Here is a 6448-nt window from a genome sequence, read left to right as displayed (position 1 = left end):
GCTTGTGTTGGTGGTCGAGTGACGCTCCAACAGTATGGTCATGTTTTTCGCGGATTTTCACAAAATTCCGCAAAAATATACATAGCGCATGAATTAAAATGAGTATATTATTGAACGGAATAGAACGTTATGAATTAATTGCTAGTAAAAACGGCGTTATTTGGGAAATCAAAAGGTACCGCGGTCATGTGACCGGAATGGACCAATCACAGTACTGGAAATTTCAAAGGATTTTTCACCACTCAAGCAACCCGTTGTGGAGCTGCGTAGCCATTGCTGTTTGAGTTCTTGCTGCTCGTTAGATTTTAGATCCATATTCATCATGGGTATCAAGAATCATCCTACTCCGCGAGGGCACCAGCAAACGACTTCTGACTCCAGTTCAGGGTACTGAAATAATATTTTCAATCTTAGAACAATAAATCTGCGGTTGGGGAGCGTACGTGAGTGAGTGGGTTCCGATCCTAGGGAAGGCGGCCATAACATCCAGGGGAAGCGACAGTCAAGGCGTAGTGTATTGTTTTGTTTGAAATTCTGTTTATATTTCATCATTATGTGTAAGGTAGGTTAATAACCTTGATCATAGGTGCCTTTAGAAGGAACGGAGATAATAATTTTGGTTTTAAATGATCAATGTGTTGGGGATTTCGGCGGTTGCATATACGGCTTTCGTCCTCGAGTGGGAAGCCCGCCATGTTGAAGAGCTTTTGATCAAAAATAAGAAATACTTATTCTTACAAATTCGTGCAATTTACTGGGTGAAAATCGCGTCAATTTCGTGTAAAATTTTGTCATCTTAAAGTTTTCCCGCGTTTGAAGTTTGTATACACACACATACTACACGGCTTTTCCAGAGCCCAGGCGTAAAATTTTACCTTTGGATACCACGGCCTTCATAACTACTGGTCTTATGTTTATATACTTCTGATCTGACAGTTTATAGTTGGAAATAATGACAATTTTTTGAGTTAATTGTTAATAAAGGTATTTATTAGAAACTTGTGGTCGTTGTTTTACATTTAAGTTGCCTATGGCAGAATACCCTTTCCCATAAAAAAAATCAATGAGACTATGCATCACGTTAAGAACTTAAAATTTGATCGCCTAGTAGTTAAAAGGTTTTGGCGATGGGGTGTAACTTTGGTGTGAATATATTTATAAATTGCGTACCTCTCAAAATTGTATTTGTGTGTAATTTTGAATATTATAATTATATATTACGTGGGTAATTATAGTTATGGGGGCATTCCTTTGCATCCGAAATCGGGAGGCCCTAGGAATTTCAAATTCTTCCTGGTAGTGAGGGAACATTTTCTTTTCTGACGTTCTCAGATTTTGATCGCGGGATGCACAGCGACATCAACGGAGGTGAGGGGGTAGCAAAGCGAGGGCAAATGGTGTTGCGGATACATTTTTGACCGAAGACTTGTCAGCATTCATATTTGGTCTGAAAGGTAAGGTATTAAGGGTTTAAAGAAAAACATTTTGAATGGTAGTGTAGAGTAATGCTTATTAGAAGTGGGCGTATCTCGGTGTTCATGTTATTGATGTAACTCCTGAGGAAATTAGGTCATGATCTTGATCGTCTACATTTTAATTGGTGTTAATAATTGTCAATGAGAAAAATGAATTCATCTTAGCCAATAGTGATCTCGGGAGAATTGGCATTCTCATTTGCCAGCATACACTTCTACCGTCAAAATTGCGCATGAAAATGTTTTCAGAACTTCCATGTTTTCTCTTTATTTTCTTCGTTTGAATTTTGCTTGGAATGTTATTTTTTACGCGAATACCTTTTCTTGTGGAGATTATTAGATGTAGAAAGATTCAGTGAAACTAAATTTGTTCGGCTCACCGTTGCATGATCATTTTGTCTCAACGTATGTAATGAATATGAAATTACAATTGTCGAAATGCAGTTTTATTGCTCTTTCTTGCATTTTTCCCTCAATTTCTCGGGATACAGCATTGATTGCTTATTTTCTGGGGCTCGTATTCTCTCTTCTGTCGCCTGTAATTCAGTTTTCCTTTCACATTAGGATGTGTCTGATTTCCCAACAACGTTTCTGTTTTACATACATGTTTAGAAGGCTACTTTAAATTTCAAGATGGTTGTTTAACTTTATTCCTATGTTATGATACCCTCAGATGAATGGGTATTATTTTACATGTTTTGACCTTGTAAGAATATTGCATAGTTTTCATTTTTAAATTTAATACTTCCATCGCCAAATATCTTACTGCAATGTTTGCATAGCATAAAATATGCTTTTGATAATTTTGCTAAGTGGATACTGAATTATTATGGAAGAAATGTTTCGTTAAATTAGAAATGGAAGCAGTAGGTGTATTGGGTGGTTTTTGCACTGTAATGTATTCATCCAGGTTGAGTGCAGGTTTTGTATGATTTAGAATTTTAATCTAAGCGCATCTGAATTGGTTTTATTTCATCTTCTTTGATTTTGCACTTAATATTTTTGTGATTGATGAATGTTTTAGCTGTCATAATGGGCACTTAACATTATTTAGGTTTTTTAAAGTTCAGGGACATTCATAAATCATAAAAGACCAGTGCATGTTGCATGATAGGTGTTACCTGCCCAAATTAAAATAGCTGATTATCAGCTCTATAATTCATTCTTCTTACTTTATAGCAGTTGCGGCATTCATGCATGCGCTTTCTATTTATCCAGCTCTTCTTGGTGGCTTTAGCTTCTAAAGTCGAAGTAAACTAGGAAGTGACTGATAGTGAGGTGAATCGATGAATACTTTTAATGAATAGGATGACAAATTTTGAAAAGGCTGTGGTTTTCTGACAACCATTAGAAATAGGATATATTAGATAAATAAAGGTCAATTTGGAAGAAATGATGGAGTAGAACTTGAGAGGAAAAATGTCCATAGTTTATTTTTTAGGATAGATTGTAGGATGAATGATGATTATGTAGAAGGGTTAATAACAAAGGTTCTGGTTGATTGAAGTGTATATGTTGGTCGATATAAAAGTTGTTCCCTTGAGGATGTTTAATTCTAAAGCCATCCAAAATAAATTCATTAATTAGGGTAATAACAATAAACTCACAATTAATATACTTTCAGTAAAAAATGCAAGTTATCATCTTGAAAGTTGGTTTGAAATGTGAGGGTGGTAATGCTAGACTCACTTTGTCCTAAACCCAATGCCATGTGACAGTCACATATCAGGGTAGGGGGGCCCAGTTCCTTTCCCTGTGCCACCTGTGGTTTCCCATGATTATCTGGCGATAGAAAAAATAACACAGCTCGGTGGAAGCTAGGGGTGCCCTTCCGTCAGTAGGCTAGTGCAGTGACCACTGATTTGCTGTCCCTCATTTTCACCATATGACAAAATATTTAAAAATAAGTTTTTCTCTTTTATATTATTTCATTATACATCATCATTATTCTTGCTTTTTTTAAATGTTAACTGGGATGCATTTTTATTGTATGAAAACCCCAGGATAAAGCTTTGAATTGATACAGGGAAATTCTAATGGCCTGAAGAAGGAAATGTTAATCAAGAGAAAATGTAAAAGTAGTGAGTGTAAAGTGAGGTTTTGCCATATTTATGAGGATTGTTTCTCAGCCGATGTTCAAATCCAAGAGGTGAAAGTGTTTTTCATTCTTGCTATCCCAACTTGGTGCTTTGTAGAGGGCACTTCGAGTTACAACACTATCTGTTAGATGGGATGTTAAAATATGGACCCCTGTGATGCTGTTAAGGCTGATGCCAGGTTTCTCACCACCATTCCCCTAGTCCATTGACATATTACCCTTCACAAATTATCCGCCTATCTGTAATCAAGTAAATGTCCTCAGCTGTAGGTCACCTACCCTAATCACATTCTCTAAATGTGTTAATTAATTTAATTTGACAAATTTGCAATTATCTTTATATAAGGCCAGGAATTTCATTCGAGCTATCCCATATTGCTGAATAAAATTGAGGCTTGGAGAGTTAACTTTTAAGAATATTGTCTAATAAAATCTTTGAGAGGAACTTCACCTCGAAAGAAAATATTTGACCTTTGGGATATTAATTTTTAAAAGTACGTTCCGATATCAAAATAGCCCTGAAAATGGTAAAATAGCAGACTAATTATGAATTTATGCTCTCACACCAGTTTAAAATTTTTGACTTGTTAAATGAACTTAGCATGATATGGATTGCATGTATGTTTTGCCTTCCTGCATTGATGCTACTTATTGTGAATTTTCAGTATTAATAATCACTATCCCATGGGGATGCCAAATAAATATGGTATATTTAATATCAGTGTGGTGTAGGCATAAAATTATCAATTCCTGAACAGGTAGAAGTGATATAAAACTGGCTGCTTGTGCATCAGTTTTACTTTTGTGAATGATTTATTGTTTTGATTCTTCAGCTATTTGTAACTTTGGAAGTAATAGGACAAATACAAAAGTTTGGCATTATAAGGGAAACAGATGGCAAGCTGAAAGATTGTGAAACTAAAGATAAATCAATCATATAGATGTTTTCATGCTGTGGTTTCAAAGGAACTTGACAGGTTAATGTGGTACACAACCTGATGGTAATGGAAGTTCATGAAATGGCATGATACATTGCTAAATGGTGAATGACCTTCATCTTGTTAAAGCGGTTAATAAGTTCATTGAAGATGTTTTGAATTAGGTGAGAGGAGAAAAAAGAAAGGACACGAAGCCAAATATTCAATGGATAATGTTTAAAATGTAACAAATGGTCGTAGCATAGAAGTGGTTTTAAGTGGCACCTTCAGTTGTCCAAGACAACGATGTTCATAGCATTCTTTACGATTCATTTTTTCATTGCAACAGTATAACCAAATCTATTGCAGGAAACCAAAGGCTGTGTTTGTTTCCTTTGGGCATCTTAAATTTTGTATTTTTGTATGCTAACATTTAGACTGTTAAATTTGTAGATTATATTTAATTTGTAAATGTTTTCGTTATATGCCATGGAAATATTATTTTTTATTCCAGTAGTCAGTCTGTAATCCTTAATTAATTTATAGAACAAAATTAATCAGTTTTATTTGTTTCCACGTATGGATATGAATTAGTTAAATAACCTTCATTGTAAAAGTAATGAATTATTGATTAAAATGTTGGAATTAAACACTATTTATATTATGGCCCAGAAAAATTTCAAATCCAATATCACTTAGTTAGAGTGTTGGCTTAAATATGACAGCATTTGCATAATGTTTACAATGTGTGTAGACATGAACATAGATTTGCACTTACGGCATCAATCGTGCAAAGGGTGTGGGAAACAGTAAATTTTGAGCTAACACAGATTGCAATCTACTGGTTGGTTTGTTAGATAAGGGTAGAGCTCACCCAAAACTAAGCTAGGCAGCATGTGAAATTAATGTGTCAGGGGAGGGGGGGTCAGAACTTTAATTCATCCATCACTCCCAACCCTATCATGGATTTTGTTAATCATTTCACAGGAAGTCTCTTTCCATGGATGTCGTGAGCGATGTACATAGCCATCGTTTGTCGATAAATGACCACATTTAAACCCATACCCATAAACAGGTGCAAACACAGGAGCAGATGTGCCACGAATTTCATCCAACTTGTATTTGGAGGATGTGGAGCTATTGGCTGTTAAAGAAATAATCTCAAGGAAGAAGATCCTAAGGCCAATAAAAATAATTACGAAGAACTCCTATACCGGTATTTCGGATGGTCACCTGGTGACCGAAATACCGGTATAGGAGTTCTTCGTAATTATTTTTATTGGCCTTAGGATCTTCTTCCTTGAGATTATTTCTTCAACTTGTATTTGATTACTTTTGGTGTTAAACCTTTTACATAAAGTGTTAAATTAATGTGTAAAACTAATTTTATTTCAGTTTTGTCACTAGACAAATGTTTGTTGCTTCAATAATGCAGTCAAGTTAAACCAAATTGGGATATAGCTGAAACTGAAAGCAGTGTAGTGATAGATGAAGGTTACCAAAAGCAGACCTTTTCCATTACTAACAGTGCCATCTCTTGGATTTTTTAAAATGTTGTTGAATGATCCACGTTGTGGACCATTCAACATAGGCTGTTATAATAACAAAATGTATCCATGAAAATTGTGAAATTTATTTGTTCTCAAAAAGTTTTCATACATTTTGTGAAATATGAATTTTCTCTCAAAATTAATCAAACTAGTGGTGGCATTCAAAATTGGGTGCATCTGAATCCACCCTGTCTTCTTGTGTACGGTCCATTGTTTGACATATTGTGGCACCACATTTTTCATCAGGCTGCCTATATTTCCTCCTCTGTTGCGGAATGATTCCTTTCTTAGGAAGTCCCTATATTAAGAGCTAGGAAGAAATTGCATGGAATAAATCAGGATGATATGGAGATAATTTAAGAAAAATGAATATTTTCCTGGCGATTTATTGGTCAAATCATTTTCCTG

The 6448-nt window shown here is 35.1% G+C and overlaps 1 protein-coding gene across 6 annotated transcripts in view; it reads left to right on the top strand.

Annotated features, from left to right (window-relative positions):
* Window positions 1-4: 4 nt before the first annotated feature.
* The window catches only part of LOC139687906 (bromodomain-containing protein 4-like), a 109645-nt gene continuing 103201 nt past the window's right edge, over window positions 5-6448 (top strand). For 5 of the 6 annotated variants that reach the window (XM_071585261.1, XM_071585253.1, XM_071585268.1 and 2 more), the window contains exons 1-2: window positions 6-387; window positions 1333-1454. The gene's annotated coding sequence lies outside the window, so the exon portion shown is untranslated. Of the gene's footprint in view, window positions 388-1332; window positions 1455-6448 lie in introns of all 6 variants that reach the window. The other variant, XM_071585277.1, reaches the window with a different exon arrangement.

Source organism: Hetaerina americana, unplaced genomic scaffold, assembly GCF_022747635.1.
Source record: "Hetaerina americana unplaced genomic scaffold, ioHetAmer1.1.p SCAF_1, whole genome shotgun sequence".
Classification (NCBI taxonomy): Eukaryota; Metazoa; Arthropoda; class Insecta; order Odonata; family Calopterygidae; genus Hetaerina; species Hetaerina americana.
This window is presented reverse-complemented; position numbering and strand designations above follow the sequence as displayed.